At 41.1% G+C, this 17,567-nt stretch overlaps 1 protein-coding gene across 2 annotated transcripts in view; it reads left to right on the top strand.

Annotated features, from left to right (window-relative positions):
• The first annotated feature begins 2,776 nt into the window (after nt 1–2,776).
• LOC133559004 (phospholipid phosphatase-related protein type 5-like) overlaps nt 2,777–17,567 on the top strand; it is a 195,511-nt gene continuing 180,720 nt past the window's right edge. For both annotated transcript variants that reach the window (XM_061910276.1, XM_061910304.1), the window contains exon 1: nt 2,777–3,240. The gene's annotated coding sequence lies outside the window, so the exon portion shown is untranslated. The remainder of the gene's footprint in view (nt 3,241–17,567) is intronic.

Genomic DNA, 17,567 nt, shown 5'->3' with positions numbered 1-17,567 from the left:
GGTCCTGTTTCCACAGCGTCTAGGCTGTTCGAGGGAGTCAAATCGTAGATTAGTGTGAGGACTGTGTGGCATAGCAATGCCGAATTTGTTCGTACAGGGATGTGTCGGGCAAGAACACAGCAAAAGGTAAGAAATAAAGTATTTATTAAACTAATAAAAGGCTAAGGAACAAAAACACTGGTGCTAACAGAGAGGCAAACAAATGGCGCTAGCATGGAAGCTAGGAATACAAACAGAAAAACTAAACTTTGCAAGAAGGCACAAAAAAGGGAAAACAGACCATTAGCATGAGAGCTAGACTAAAACAAAGTCGTAGCGTGTAAGCTAGCGAGAATATACATACAGTCGTCACTTGTTGCCATCCATCTATTTTCTACCGCTTATTCCCTTTGGGGTCGCAGGGGGGCGCTGGTGCCTATCTCAGCTACAATCGGGCAGAAGGCGGAGTACACCCTGGACAAGTTGCCACCTCACCGCAGGGCCAACACATTCGCACACTAGGGCCAATTTAGTGTTGCCAATCAACCTATCCCCAGGTGCATGTTTTTGGAAGTGGGAGGAAGCCGCAGAACCCGGAGTGCTCGCACGAAGGCAAATTAGAATCCCAGGCAGAACTAACAAAATGGGCGAGCTTAAATAAGGGACATGATAACGAGAAACAGGTGTGCGTAGAAAGCAAGGAGCAGGTGAACTACCATGGTGACAGAATAAAACAGGAAATAAGGAAGTCCAAACAACAGAATGTGATACAAAAAGGAACTAATGCAAACATTGGCAGACTATAATACACAAATGGAACAAAACAAGAAATATTGTATGATCCGGATATCGGATCACAACAATTAAGATGTTGGTTTTCCGCGAGCAGACAAAAACAATGACTTGTCTGTTCTATTCATCCATGCTGGGTGCTCTCAAATTCAATTCAAATCCATGTCTGATGTTTACATTTGAGGACAGCGCAAAGAAAGAGGCTTCAAAAAAGTTCAGACAAGACAAAAACAAAGGGAGCAAGCTGGGAGAAGAGGGGGCGGAAAAAAATGCGACAGCCCTCACCAGAGGCAAGACAGAAAAGCCTTATAAGTGTTTCATTTTTGACCTGACCTCCTCCAGGAACTGCAGTACTGTATATCGATGCCCGCTTGTGATTAAGCAACTTTTGGTTCAGTACAGCATCTCCGACGTCTCTTTTGATCCAGCCGCACTGCCGTGTAACCCTTCAGTCGGGACGAGGACGTCAACGCCAGAAATACACATCACCGGAAAATACAGTAAGTCATGTAAACTTCATGGAAAAATGTTGTAAGATTGCACACAGCTTGCACTTGCAGGCCTCTGACCCATTTAGGACCATGATCTGGAGCGTGCCCCACTTTCCCTACTTATATTTGCAAGGATACCGTTCATCAGCCTTCACTCTTTGATGCAATACAATACCGAGAGTAACACTGGTTTTCTATAATGATTATTTGGAGTTTTGTAACATACGAGGTATGCCTGTGCTGATGTACTGAGTTGTTAAAGGCCTACTGAAATTAGATTTTCTTATTTAAACGGTGATAGCAGGTCCAGTCTATGTGTCATACTTGATCATTTCGCGATATTGCCATATTTTTGCTGAAAGGATTTAGTAGAGAACATCCACGATAAATTTCGCAACTGTCGGTGTTAAGAGAAATGCCCTGCCTCTACCGGAAGTCGCAGACGATGACGTCACATGTTAATGGCTCCTCACATATTCACATTGTTTTTAATGGGAGCCTCCAACAAAAAGAGCTATTCGGACCGAGAAAATGAAAATGTCCCCATTAATTTGAGCGAGGATGAAAGATTCATGTTTGAGGATATTGATAGAGACGGACTAGAAAATTAAAAAGTTAGAAAAAAAAACGCGATTGGGACGGATTCCGATGTTTTTAGACACATTTACTAGGATAATTCTGGGAAATCCCTTATCTTTCTATTGTGTTGCTAGTGTTTTAGTGAGTTTAATAGTACCTGATAGTCGGAGGTGTACGTCCACGGGTGTTTTGACGCGCAGTGTTTCAGGGGAGTCGACAGTAGCTATAGACGACACAAGCTCAGCTTTTCTCCGGTAAGAAGCGACTTTTTAACCACAATATTCTCACCGAAACCTGCTGGTTGACATTCCGTCTTGATCCATGTTGGCTTGACCGCGCTCTGATCCGTAGTAACGTTTCACATCCAGGAATTTTAAACAAGGAATCACCGTGTGTTTGTGTGGCTAAAGGCTAAACTTCCCAACTCCATCTTTCTACTTTGACTTCTCCAATATTAATTGAACAAATTGCAAAAGATTCAGCAACACAGATCTCCAAAATACTGTGTAATTATGCCGTTAAAGCAGACGACATTTAGCAGTGTGTGTGCGTAGCGCTAATACTTCCTAAAAACCTGTGACGTCTTGCTTACACGTCATCATTACACGATGTTTCCAGGACGAAACTCCCGTGAAATTAAAAATAGTAGTTAAGTAAACTAAAAAGGCCGTATTGTCATGTGTTGCAATGTTAATATTTCATCATTGATATATAAACTATCAGACTGCGTGGTGGGTAGTAGTGGGTTTCAGTAGGCCTTTAAAAGTGCAACGTGTCTTCCATTTTAGCCACAGTTCTCCCTCCTGGCTTTGACACATTCAGACCTCCACTGCCTCCATCTCTTGCTTCCTTTCGGTCCCCCCGCTCGCCGCATCCCTCGCTCCCTGGCGCACACGCCGGCCGTTTCATGCGCTCCGTCTCCTTCTCCTGCTGTCACATTCTCTCATTCCCATTTCCCACCCCTTGCTTTTTGCCCTCCTCCTCTCCGCCTTTCTCTCCCACACAGACATGCAGATGCGCACACGCTTGCTCTCCATCCCCCTCTCTTTCTTTCCCTCCACATCCTCTCCCTTTCACCAGCAGCGACACACAGCATCCTCTTTCTTCCCGAGCCCGTGGATCCTTTGACTCGACTAATTAGCCCTGAAGATCATCATCTTCACGGCAGCAACAAAGCAGCGGACTGCAGACAGATCTAGGTGCAGGGTGTCTGGCACGAGCCTGTTTTCTCTTCACTCTCAGCCTCTTGGACTTTTTAGTGATCCAACCGCAGAAGTAAGAGGAGGTTCTGCCCGTGAAGAAATCCCGAGAACAAATCACAGCATGGGAAAATCCTAGTGGAGGCGAGGACTTGACGGAGGCTCTGCAGGTGACAGCTCGAAACAAACGGGGGTTAAAGGTGAGTTATAAGTGCATGGATGCAAACGTAGCACCACTTGTTGGACTATATATCTGTGATGAGCGTACGGACACAGATGTGCAGATGTGATACAGCAAACTAGTACTTTGTGCGGACGGGAGCGTGTCAATGTAAAAGACACGGACAATCAGTCATGCCAGCTTTATGCCCGATGGCATCTCTGGCGAAGGAAGACAGGCACATCAAAGAGCCATATAGTGTATTTCTTGCAGAGAACTTGTGTGTGGGTGGGTGTGTATACTGTACACGGAATAAGTGCTTTTATATATAAAAAAGGATTTGGGTCGACAGTATCAGTTTTAGCACAATTCAACTTATAATGGCAGAGGGCAGTTTTTTTCTTTAATGGTCTTTTCGGGTTTAGTATTTTTACAAAGGCATTTGGTATGAGCTATTTGTATCATTTTTATAGCATAGTATACATTTGAATGAATTGTGATAAATATGATGTACTGTACACAAATATATATATCAGTGGTTCTCAAATGGGGGTACACGTACCCCTGGGGGTACTTGAAGGTATGCCAAGGGGTACGTGAGATTTTAAAAAAATATTCTAAAAATATATTTATTGTATAATACTTCAACAAAATATGAATGTAAGTTCATAAACTGTGCAAATAAATGCCACATAGCAATATTCAGTGTTGACAGCTAGATTTTTTGTGGACATGTTCCATAAATATTGATGTTAAAGATTTCTTTTTTTGTGAAGAAATGTTTAGAATAAAGTTCATGAATCCAGATGGATCTCTATTACAATCCCCAAAGAGGGCACTTTAAGTTGATGATTACTTCTATGTGTAGAAATCTTTCTTTGTAATTGAATCACTAGTTCATTTTTCAACAAGTTTTTAGTTATTTTTATTTTCCAAATAGTTCAAGAAAGACCACTACAAATGAGCAATATTTTTAACTGTTATACAATTTAATGAATCAGAAACTAATGACATAGTGCTGTATTTTACTTCTTTATCTGTTTTTTTCAACCACGAATGCTTTGCTCTGATTAGGGCGGTATAGCTCGGTTGGTAGAGCGACCGTGCCAGCAACTTGAGGGTTGCAGGTTCGATCCCCGTTCCCGACATCCGAGTCACTGCCGTTGTGTCCTTGGGCAAGACACTTTACCCACCTGCTCTCAGTGCCACCCACACTGGTTTAAAAATGTAACTTAGATATTGAGTTTCACTATGTAAAAGCGCTTTGAGTCACTTGAGGAAAAAGCGCTATATAAATATAATTCACTTCACATTAGGGGGTACTTGAATTAAAACAAATGTTCACAGGGGGTAGGTACATCACTGAAAAAAGGTTGAGAGCCACTGATATATATAAAAGCTCAAATGGAATCTGTCAGAGTTAGTTTGTGACGAACTCCAAGATGCAGAGATGGAGGCAGGCATTGAATAAGAAAACATGGTTTTAATTTACACACTACAACAAAACCAAAGAAAAGGGTACAAACAAAAAGCACGCACGAGGCGGATAACAAACTAAAAAGAGCTAGCATGGGAGCCAGAAGATAACGAACTAGGCTATGAACGAACAAAACTGGAAGCAGGGAACAAAAGACAGTAAGCTATAAACAGCTACCAAATATAACTTACCGCTACACTGCAACGACCCGACACAACACGACACGACAGGAGCGACAATACAATACAATAATCCAGCAATCGACTGGAGGACAAAACAGGTTCAAATAGGAGCGGGCGGATTCACACCAGGTGTGGCCAGGTGCCAATCAGCCGCAGCTGAGGAGAAACAACGCTCAGGGAGAAAGACAGGAAATGACCAAAATAAAAGCGCTGACAGGAAACAAAGACATACACAGAAGAAAAACTAAAACAAAACCAAACTGTCAGGGGTGAACTTGACAGAATCAAGGACAAAAGACTTATTTTTGAATAACCCAATGTTTTTTTTCTAACAGAATGTCAGACCAGTGTTCTTATCTTAAAGGGGACCGATGATGATTTTAATCTACATTTGCTTGTGGTATACTTGTGGTCCAGATAACACTTTAGCGTTGGATGGGTTATTGATGGTCTTTAATTGAAGATGTCAAGATATGCTGACCCTATGTATGAGCATAGCCTAGTTTAATGATTTTGTTTAATTTGAACACATTAAGTGAATGAAATGCATACTTGGTCAACAGCCATACACGTCACACTGAGGGTGGCCATATAAACAACTCCGACACTGTCATAAAGCCATGCCGTATAAAAAAACCAAAGTAAACAACAAAGATTAAGGGCGGTATAGCTCGGTTGGTAGAGCGGCCGTGCCAGCAACTTGAGGGTTGCAGGTTCAATCCCCGCGTCTGCCAACCTAGTCACTGCTGTTGTGTCCTTGGGCAAGACACTTTACCCACCTGCTCCCAGTGCCACCCACACTGGTTTAAAAATGTAACTTAGATATTGGGTTTCACTATGTAAAGCGCTTTGAGTCACTAGAGAAAAGCGCTATATAAATACAATTCACTTCACTTCACTTAAACCCATTTCAAGGGCATATTTGCACCGCAACACAACATAAACACAACGGAACAACTTCCCAGAATTTCCTGCAGCACCAACACTTCCGGGACGCTACAATACGTAATTGTTGTAAATTTTGCTCCACAGTCACTTTTAGAACCCGTTTTTTTGAGTCTGTCTGCACGGGGCCGTAACCAGGATCTGAAAAATACCGAGGTTAAAAATTGGTGGTCCAAGAGCAGCTTTGAAAGGCTGATATCATTGGTATCCCAGCACTGTAATATTACCTTGAGCAACACAATGAACAATATAATTGTTTATATTACTATGTTGAAGTTTAGCATTTTAAACAATTTTGACATAATAAAACACAAGTTTGAAAACATTACCTCATTTCAGCTCCGACATGGGTTTGAACCCAAGATTTTAAATACGAGTGACTAACGCTGCCAGAGACACCATAGGTCCAAGGGGGAACTCTGTCTTAAATTCTGATCCAGGGGTAGGGAACCTATGGCTCTTGAGCTAGATGTGGCTCTTTTGTTGACTGCATCTGGCTCTCAGATAAATCTTAGCTGACATTGCTTAACACGATAAGTAATGAATAATTCCACTGGTAATCACAGTGTTAAAATTAACGTTCGAAATATAAAAACATTCTCTTGCATTTTAATCCATCCATCCATTTTCTACAGCACCTGTTCAAGAAGTCGCATTAATGGTAAGAAGTATTTTATTTATTATTGGTTAGCTTCAGAATAACAATGTTTCTAAAAAGAATAAGAGACTTATTATACTCAACAGCAATGGGCTCACCACCCATAGCAGGGGCCATAGAGGTCGGGTGCATTGTGAGCTGGGCGACAGCCGAAGGCAGGGCACTTGGCGGTCCGATCCTCGGCTACAGAAGCTAGCTCTTGGGACGTGGAACGTCACGTCACTGGGGGGAAAGAGCCTGAGCTAGTGCGCAAAGTCGAGAAATTCCGGCTGGATATAGTCGGACTCACTTCGACGCACAGCAAGGGCTCTGGAACCACTTCTCTCGAGAGGGATTGGACCCTCTTCCACTCTGGCGTTGCCGGGAGTGAGAGGCGACGGGCTGGGGGGGCAATTCTTGTTTCCCCCCGGCTCAAAGCCTGTACGTTGGAGTTCAACCCGGTGGACGAAAGGGTAGCCTCCCTGCGCCTTCGGGTGGGGGGACGGGTCCTGACTGTTGTTTGTGCTTATACACCAAACAGCAGTTCAGAGTACCCACCCTTTTTGGGAACACTCGAGGGAGTACTGGAAAGTGCTACCCCGGGTGATTCCCTTGTTCTGCTGGGAGACTTCAACGCTCACGTTGGCAACGACAGTGAAACCTGGAGAGGCGTGATTGGGAAGAATGGCCGCCCGGATCTGAACCCGAGTGGTGTTTTGTTATTGGACTTTTGTGCTCGTCATAGTTTGTCCATAACAAACACCATGTTCAAACATAAGGGTGTCCATATGTGCATTTGGCACCAGGACACCCTAGGCCGCAGTTCCATGATCGACTTTGTAGTTGTGTCATCGGATTTGCGGCCTCATGTTTTGGACACTCGGGTGAAGAGAGGGGCGGAGCTTTCTACCGATCACCACCTGGTGGTGAGTTGGCTACGATGGTGGGGGAGGATGCCGGACAGACCTGGGAGGCCCAAACGCATTGTGAGGGTCTGCTGGGAAGGTCTGGCAGAGTCTCCTGTCAGACAAAGTTTCAATTCCCACCTCCGGAAGAACTTTGAACATGTCACCAGGGAGGTGCTGGACATTGAGTCCGAGTGGACCATGTTCCGCACCTCTATTGTCGAGGCGGCAGATCGGAGCTGTGGCCGCAAGGTAGTTGGTGCCTGTCGGGGCGGCAATCCTAAAACCCCTTGGTAGACACCAGCGGTGAGGGATGCCGTCAAGCTGAAGAAGGAGTCCTATCGGGTCCTTTTGGCTCATAGGACTCCGGAGGCAGTGGACAGGTACCGACGGGCCAAGCGGTGTGCAGCTTCAGCGGTCGCGGAGGCAAAAACTCGGACATGGGAAGAGTTCGGGGAAGCCATAGAAAACGACTTCCGGACGGCTTCGAAGCGATTCTGGACCACCGTCCGCCGCCTCAGGAAGGGGAAGCAATGCACTATCAACACCGTGTATGGTGCGGATGGTGTTCTGCTGACCTCGACTGCGGATGTTGTAGATAGGTGGAAGGAATACTTCGAAGACCTCCTCAATCCCACCAACACGTCTTCCTATGAGGAAGCAGTGCCTGGGGAATCTGTGGTGGACTCTCCTATTTCTGGGGCTGAGGTCGCTGAGGTAGTTAAAAAGCTCCTCGGTGGCAAGGCCCCAGGGGTGGACGAGATCCGCCCGGAGTTCCTTAAGGTTCTGGATGCTGTGGGGCTGTCTTGGTTGACAAGACTTTGCAGCATCGCGTGGACATCGGGGGCGGTACCTCTGGATTGGCAGACCGGGGTGGTGGTTCCTCTCTTTAAGAAGGGGGACCGGAGGGTGTGTTCCAACTATCGTGGGATCACACTCCTCAGCCTTCCCGGTAAGGTTTATTCAGGTGTACTGGAGAGGAGGCTACGTCGGATAGTCGAACCTCGGATTCAGGAGGAACAGTGTGGTTTTCGTCCTGGTCGTGGAACTGTGGACCAGCTCTATACTCTCGGCAGGGTTCTTGAGGGTGCATGGGAGTTTGCCCAACCAGTCTACATGTGCTTTGTGGACTTGGAGAAGGCATTCGACCGTGTCCCTCGGGAAGTCCTGTGGGGAGAGCTCAGAGAGTATGGGGTATCGGACTGTCTTATTGTGGCGGTCCGTTCCCTGTACGATCAGTGCCAGAGCTTGGTCCGCATTGCCGGCAGTAAGTCGAACACATTTCCAGTGAGGGTTGGACTCCGCCAAGGCTGTCCTTTGTCACCGATTCTGTTCATAACTTTTATGGACAGAATTTCTAGGCGCAGTCAAGGCGTTGAGGGGTTCCGGTTTGGTAACCGCAGGATTAGGTCTCTGCTTTTTGCAGATGATGTGGTCCTGATGGTTTCATCTGACCGGGATCTTCAGCTCTCGCTGGATCGGTTCGCAGCCGAGTGTGAAGCGACTGGAATGAGAATCAGCACCTCCAAATCCGAGTCCATGGTTCTCGCCCGGAAAAGGGTGGAGTGCCATCTCCGGGTTGTGGAGAAGACCCTGCCCCAAGTGGAGGAGTTCAAGTACCTAGGAGTCTTGTTCACGAGTGGGGGAAGAGTGGATCGTGAGATCGACAGGCGGATCGGTGCGGCGTCTTCAGTAATGCAGACGTTGTACCGATCCCTTGTGGTGAAGAAGGAGCTGAGCCGGAAGGCAAAGCTCTCAATTTACCGGTCGATCTACGTTCCCATCCTCACCTATGGTCATGAGATTTGGGTCATGACCGAAAGGATACGATCACGGGTACAAGCGGCCGAAATGAGTTTCCCACGACGGCTGGCGGGGCTCTCCCTTAGAGATAGGGTGAGAAGCTCTGCCATCCGGGAGGAACTCAAAGTAAAGCCGCTGCTCCTTCACATCGAGAGGAGCCAGATGAGGTGGTTCGGGCATCTGGTCAGGATGCCACCCGAACGCCTCCCTAGGGAGGTGTTTAGGGCACGTCCAACCGGTAGGAGGCCACGGGGAAGACCCAGGACACGTTGGGAAGACTATGTCTCCCGGCTGGCCTGGGAACGCCTCGGGATCCCCCGGGAAGAGCTAGACGAAGTGGCTGGGGAGAGGGAAGTCTGGGTTTCCCTGCTTAGGCTGTTGCCCCCGCGACCCGACCTCGGATAAGCGGAAGATGATGGATGGATGGATATACTCAACAGTTTCGGTGTTACTTAAAAATGCTCGCATTTAGTTGTATTCAGTGTTAAAAAGTATTATATGGCTCTCACGGAAATATGTTTTAAAACATTTGACTTTCATGGCTCTCAAGCTAAAAATGTTCCCGACCCCTGTTCTAATCAGTAACAAAGCATGGCATGGCCAGAATACGTTTGGGGTAAAGTTTGATATGAAGCACCTTTTCATTCTACGTGCTTTTTCACACAAAACAGAGCCGCCCAAAGATAGCAAAACCATAAGCAAACAGTACATGTTCTGCGTTTAAGGCAAGGCGGCACCCGACTGACCCTTTCTCATCCATTTTATCAACATCAATATACTTTAATGTTATGTTGCTGGCACATTTCGGATCGGATGATGTTTAAAGTAAAAGTGGACTTCATTCAGTTACGTAGTTCAGTGGTTCTCAACCTTTTTTCAGTGATGTACCCCTGTGAACATTTTTTTAATTCAAGTACCCCCTAATCAGAGCAAAGCATTTTTGGTTTGAAAAAAGGAGATAAAGAAGTAAAATACAGCACTATGTCATCAGTTTCTGATTTATTAAATTGTATAACAGTACAAAATATTGCTCATTTGTAGTGGTCTTTCTTGAACTATTTGGGAAAAAAAGATATAAAAATAACTAAAAACTTGTTGAATAATAAACAAGTGATTCAATAATAAATAAAGATTTCTACACATAGAAGTAATCATCAACACAAAGTGCCCTCTTTGGGGATTGTAATAGAGATCCATCTGGATCAGGGGTCACCAACCTTTTTGAAACCAAGAGCTACTTCTTGGGTACTGGGCTACCAGTTTGATACACACTTAAATAATTTGCCAGAAATAGCCAATTTGCTCAATTTACCTTTAATGAATAAATCTACATAATTATATATATATATATATATATATATATATACATATATATATATATATATATAAAAATATATATATGTATATATACATATATATATATATGTATATATATATATATATATATATATATATATATATGTATATATATACATATATATATATATATATATATATATATATATATATATACATATATATATATATATATATATATATATATATATATATATATATATATATATATATATATATATATATAGCAACCTTTTTGAAACCAAGAGCTACTTCTTGGGTACTGATTAATGCGAAGGGCTACCAGTTTGATACACACTTAAATAAATTGCCAGAAATAGCCAATTTGCTCAATTTACCTTTAATAAATAAATCTATCTATATATAAAAAAAAATGGGTATTTCTGTCAGTCATTCCGTTGTACATTTTTTTTCCTTTTACGGAAGGTTTTTTGTAGAGAATAGATGATGAAAAAAAACACTTAATTGAACGGTTTAAAAGAGGAGAAAACAGGAAAAAAATGAAAATTAAATTTTGAAACATACTTTAGCTCCAATTTCAAATCTTTAAAATTCAATATTCAACCGAAAAAAAATGAAGAGAAAAACTAGCTAATTCGAATCTTTTTGAAAAAATTAAAAAAAAGAATTTATGGAACATCATTAGTAATTTTTCCTGATTAAAATTAATTTTAGAATTTTCATGACATGTTTTAAATAGGTTACAATCCAATCTGCACTTTTTTATAATATATAACAAATTGGACCAAGCTATATTTCTAACAAAGACAAATCATTATTTCTTCTAGATTTTCCAGAACAAAAATGTTTAAAGAAATTCATAAGACTTTGAGATAAGATTTAAATTTGATTGTCCAGATTTTCTAGGTTTGCCAGAATATTTTTTTTGAATTTTAATCGTAATAAGTTTGAAGAAATATTTCACAAATATTCTTCGTCGAAAAAACAGAAGCTAAAATGAAAAATTTAATTAAAATGTATTTATTATCCTTTACAAAAAAAAAAAAGTACTTGAACATTGATTTAAATTGTCAGGAAAGAAGAGGAAGGAATTTCAAAGGTAAAAAGGTAGATGTGTTTAAAAATCCTAAAATAATTTTTAAGGTTCTATTTTTTTCTCTAAAATTGTCTTTCTGAAAGTAAAAAAAAAATAATTGTATTTATTTAAACAAGTGAAGACCAAGTCTTTAAAATATTTTCTTGGATTTTCAAATTCTATTTGAGTTTTGTCTCTCTTAGAATTCAAAATGTCGAGCAAAGCGAAACCAGCTTGCTAGTAAATAATTACAATTTAAAAAATAGAGGCAGCTCACTGGTAAGTGCTGCTATTTGAGCTATTTTTAGAAGAGGCCAGCGGGCGACTCATCTGGTCCTTACTGGCTACCTGGTGCCCGCGGGCATCGCGTTGGTGACCCCTGATCTGGATACATCAACTTAACTCTAAACATTTCTTCACAAAAAATTAATACTTAACATCAATATTTATGGAACATGTCCACAAAAAACTAGCTGTCAACACAGAATATTTTATTGTTGCATTTCTTTTCACAGTTTATGAACATATTTTGTTGAAGTGTTATTCAATAAATGTATTTATAAACATTTTCTGAATTGTTGCTATTTTCAGAATATTAAAAAAAAAATCTCACTTACCCCTTGGCATACCTTCAAGTACCCCCAGGGGTACGCGTACCCCCATTTGAGAACCGCTGACATAGTTGTCTGGAGTTGTAGCGGGTTGTGCATGTGCATGTATATTGAGAGAGGATGATTTGTACTTTGCACACGATGTCCCAAACAAAGTATATTTGTGGTCAATCATATCATCTTCTTTTTGTCACATAATGAATTACAGAGGAGATATCTCGGTGTCACCAATGGTAGTTATCGCCATATATGTGCAAGATGTTCATTTGTGGAGGCGTTCCCCGATTGCAAATTAAATACAAACAAATTAATACTAAACTTCATAAACATTATGTAGAATGACCCAACACACGTTTGGTACACCTACACACCTTTTTCATAGCCTGAAGCAGAGGGGTAGGAGCTCTTCCCTCTCTGGCCACACCTGGGATGCGTGTGACCCCGGGGAACATCCTTTTTTTTGCGGGTTCCAGACAATGATGAAGCGTATGCAGCACTTGGCTTCACTGTAACCACGGTGGGAGACAAGGAAAGACCGATGTGCCTACCGAAATGAGATTTTCTTATTTAAACGGGGATAGCAGGTCCATTCTATGTGTCATACTTCATCATTTCGCGATATTGCCATATTTTTGCTGAAAGGATTTAGTTGAGAACATCCACGATAAAGTTTGCAACTTTCGGTGCTAAGAGAAAAGTCCTGCCTCTACTGGAAGTCGCAGACGATGACGTCACATGTTGATGGCTCCTCACATATTCACATTGTTTTAATGGGAGCCTCCAACAAAAACAGCTATTTGGACCGAGAAAACGACAATTTCCCCATTAATTTGAGCGAGGATGAAAGATTCGTGTTCGAGGATATTGATAGTGACGGACTAGAAAAAAAAAACGCGATTGCATTGGGACGGATTCTGATGTTTTTAGACACATTTACTAGGATAATTCTGGGAAATCCCTTTTCTTTCTATTGTGTTGTTAGTGTTTTAGTGAGTTTAACAGTACCTGATAGTCGGAGGTGTGTGTCCACAGGTGTGTTAACGCGCAGTGTCTCAGGGAAGTCGACGGCAGCTGTATGGGCGGCACAAGCTCAGCTGATATCCGGCAAGAAGCGACTTTTTACCACAATTTTCTCACCGAAACCTGCTGGTTGACATTCGGTTGAGATCCATATTCGCTGTGATCCATAGTAAAGTTTCACCTCTGTGAATTTTAAACAAGGAATCACCGTGTGTTTGTGTGGCTAAAGGCTAAAGCTTCCCAACTCCATCTTTCTACTTTGACTTCTCCATTATTAATTGAACAAATTGCAAAGGATGCAGCAACACAGGTCTCCAAAATACTGTGTAATTATGCCGTTAAAGCAGACGACTTTTAGCTGTGTGTGTGTGCAGCGCTCATATTCCCTAACAGTCAGTAACGTCAAGCGTACATGTCATCATTCCGCGACGTTTTCAAGAAAAAACTCCCGGGAAATTTAATATTTTGCAATTTTGTAAACTAATAGGGCCGTATTGGCATGTGTTGCAATGTTAATATTTCATCATTGATATATAAACTATCAAACTGCGTGGTGGGTAGTAGTGGGTTTCAGTAGGCTTTTAATGTTAATAAGCTTGCATTGTTATGCAGAGGAATAGTTCGAACAATTTTATTGACAAGTTATACCAGTTATAGTCACGGTGCAGAGTTGGCGGGCGAACAATATTTTCTTCTTCCAAGGGGTGGTGTAACATGTTTGAGAAGCACTGACTTAACGCAAGGCTGTCAAACTGGGTTTAATTGAGGGCCACATCCCAGTTATGGCTGCCTTCAGAGGGCCAAATGTCTTAATATAAATGTTTAATAGCCGCAAATATATTGTTGCACAATTGCCTATGCATTTGTATAATTGATTCTTTTACATATAAATTGATGGATAACTTGTTTTGAAATCATAAGTCAAGTTGACAAGCAGATGCAGTGTTTAAGTGTTTATTTGATTTTTTACAAACAAATTGTACTACAGTATACAATAATTTGCTTTCTTTTGTATTATTTCATATCATATTACTTATCATTACATATATATATATATATATATATTTATATTGTATTTGAAACAATTTTATTGTTGATAATACTAATAATAATAATTATAATTCATCATCAATAATGCTATTTCTATTAGTTTTTGTATTGCTCCATTTGTAGCGCAATAATGTTCATTGTCATTTCTGCGTTATTAATATTTACTTCATTAAGTGTTTCTTTGCTATCTCTTTTTATTTGTTTATATTGTATTTGCTGATGCTGTTCTTCTGTTGTTGTGGTTGTTGTTGTTATTGTTATTGTTGTGTGCGTTGTTGTCATTGTCTCTCTGTCTTATCCCCCTCATGTACCCACAGTTTCCCCCTCTGTCTTACTTTTTTTTTCATTTTCTATCCCCTCCTGCTTCGCTCCGGCTGCCCCAAACAAAAATACAAATCCTTTTAATAAAGGGGACGAATACGAAGGTCCTGGGTTCGATCCTGGGATTTTTCTGTGTGGAGTTTGCATGTTTTCCCCGTGACTGCGTAGTACCCCACCTTCCGCCCGAATGCAGCTGCGATTGGGTCCAGCGGTAGGAAATGGATGGATGGATGTCATTTCATAAAGTCCAGTACAAATAAGGCAACAAGAATAGTATCCCACACTTATTTTTTGTAAAGTAAATCAGTACAGCAAATATGCACATCTACATCAACAATATGGTTTGCCTGAGTAGCTGGACAGGACAAAAAAAAAAAAAATAATTCACATCCGAATCGCAACTGTTATTTATTTACATTCTAAATTGAATAATACTTTTCAAAAATCACTTTTAAAAATAATACAGTAAATGTCAAGTTTCAATTTTAAAAAATACATTTTCAGGCCATACATCATACAGTGGGGCAAAAAAGTATTTAGTCAGCCACCAATTGTGCAAGTTCTCCCACTTAAAATGATGACAGAGGTCTGTAATTTTCATCATAGGTACACTTCAACTGTGAGAGACAGAATGTGAAAAAAACAATCCAGGAATTCACATTGTAGGAATTTTAAAGAATTTATTTGTAAATTATGGTGAAAAATAAGTATTTGGTCAACCAAAAAGTTCTAATTTGGTTTCATCTGACCACATGACATTCTCCCAATCCTCTGCTGTATCATCCATGTATCCATTTTGGTATAAACTCAATTGGTCGTGTTTGGAGGAAGAAGAATACTGAGTTGCATCCCAAGAACACCAAACCTACTGTGAAACATGGGGGTGGAAACATCATGCTTTGAGGCTTTTTTTCTGCTAAGGGGACAAGACGATTGATCCGTGTTAAGGAAAGAACGAATGTATCGTGAGATTTTGAGCCAAAACCTCCTTCCATCAGTGAGAGCTTTGAATGGTTGACCAAATACTTATTTTCCACTATAATTTACAAATAAATTATTTGAACTTCCTACAATGTAAATTCCTGGATTTTTTTTCACATTCTGTCTCTCACAGTTGAAGTGTACCTATGATGAAACTTACAGACCTCTGTCATCATTTTAAGTGGGAGAACTTGCACAACCGGTGGCTGACTAAATACTTTTTTGCCCTACTGTACATCATAAAAGGGGGTTTGTAGCCTGTTTTTAAAAAGGGTTTATTATAATTACTGTACCAAAAAATGCATTTCAAGAATCTGTTTGAATCGAAAATCGTGTTCAATCAGAATCAATTCTGAATCGCATCGTTACCCCAAGAATCTGAATCGGATCAAATCGTGAGGTGCCTAAGGATTCGCACCTCTACTAATAATATAATATTTGTTGCATGAGCAGATACTATTAAAGTTTAAAACATATCCAATTCCATGCATTGTATATTTTTGTTCTGTCAAAATGAAAACAAACTACATCATCAGCAGAGAATAAATTGTGTTTAAAATTTTGAAACTTTTCAGGTGGAATTCATTCCCATTCTTGCTTAATGTACAGCTTATGTTTTTTAACAGTCCGGAGTCTCCGTTGTGGTATTTTACGCTTTATAATGCGCCACACATTTTCAATGGGAGACAGGTCTGGACTACAAACAGGCCAGTGTAGTACCCACACTATTTTACTACGAAGCCTCGCTGTTGTAACGTGCAGAATGTGGCTTGGCATGGTCTTGCAGAAATAAGCAGGGGCGTCCATGAAAAAGATGTTGCTTCAATGGCAACATATGTTGCTCCAAAACCTGTATGTACCTTTCAGCATTAATGGTGCTTTCACAGATGTGTAAGTTACCCATGTCTTGGGCACTAACACACCCCCTTACCATCCCAGATGCTGGCTTTTGAACTGTGCGCCTATAACAGTCCGGATATTAATTTTCCTCTTTGGTCCAGAGGACACAACGTCCACAGTATCCAAAAACAATTTGAAATTTGGACTCGTTAGACCACAGAACACTTTTCCACTTTGCATCAGTCCATCTTAGATGAACTCAGGCCCAGCAAAGGCTGCGGAATTTCTGGGTGTTGTTGATAAATGGCTTTAGCTTTGCATCGCAGAGTTTTAATTTGCAGTTACAGATGAAGCGACAAACTGTAGTTACTGACAGTAGTTTTCTGAAGTGTTCCTGAGCCCATGTGGTGATATCCTTTACACAATGATGTAGCTTTTTGATGCAGTACTGCCTGAGGGATCGAAGGTCACGGGCATTCGATGTTGATTCTGGTCCTTGATGCTTACATGCAGTGATTTCTCCAGATTCTCTGTACGTTTTGATGATATTATGGACCGTAATAGCAATAGCTCATTGAGAAATGTTGTTCTTAAACTATTCGACAATTTGCTCACGCAATTGTTTACAAAGTGGTGACCCTCGCCCCATCCTTGTTTGTGAATGACTGAACATTTCATGGAAGCTGCTTTTATACCCAATCCTGTTCCTAATTTGCCTGTTCACCTGTGGGGTGTTCCAAATAAGTGTATGATAAGCATTCCTCAACTTTCTTAGTCTTTTTTGCTACTTGTGCCAGCTTTTTTGAAACATGATGCAGTTATCAAATTCCAGATGAGCTATTATTTGCAAAAAATTAAAAAGTTTACCAGTTCGAACGTTAAATATCCTGTCTTTGCAATCTATGCAATTGAATATCGGTTGAAAAGGATTTGCAAATCATTGTGTTCTGTTTTTATCTACGATTTACTCAACGTGCCAACTTCACTAGTTTTGGGTTTTGTATTTTTTGATTGTGTTTTGCAATGTTTTAAACGGTTTCGTAATTTGTGAAGTTTTGAGTGAACCCGAGTAAGACTACGCTGATCCTTTTCAAATAAACAACACACTGTTATGGTTGGAGGAGGAAGTTGTGACGGCACAGAACCACAAGGGGGCAATATCGCTTAATGTATTTATTATATATATACATATATATATATATA

This window comes from Nerophis ophidion, linkage group LG01 (genome assembly GCF_033978795.1).
Source record: "Nerophis ophidion isolate RoL-2023_Sa linkage group LG01, RoL_Noph_v1.0, whole genome shotgun sequence".
Classification (NCBI taxonomy): Eukaryota; Metazoa; Chordata; class Actinopteri; order Syngnathiformes; family Syngnathidae; genus Nerophis; species Nerophis ophidion.
This window is presented reverse-complemented; position numbering and strand designations above follow the sequence as displayed.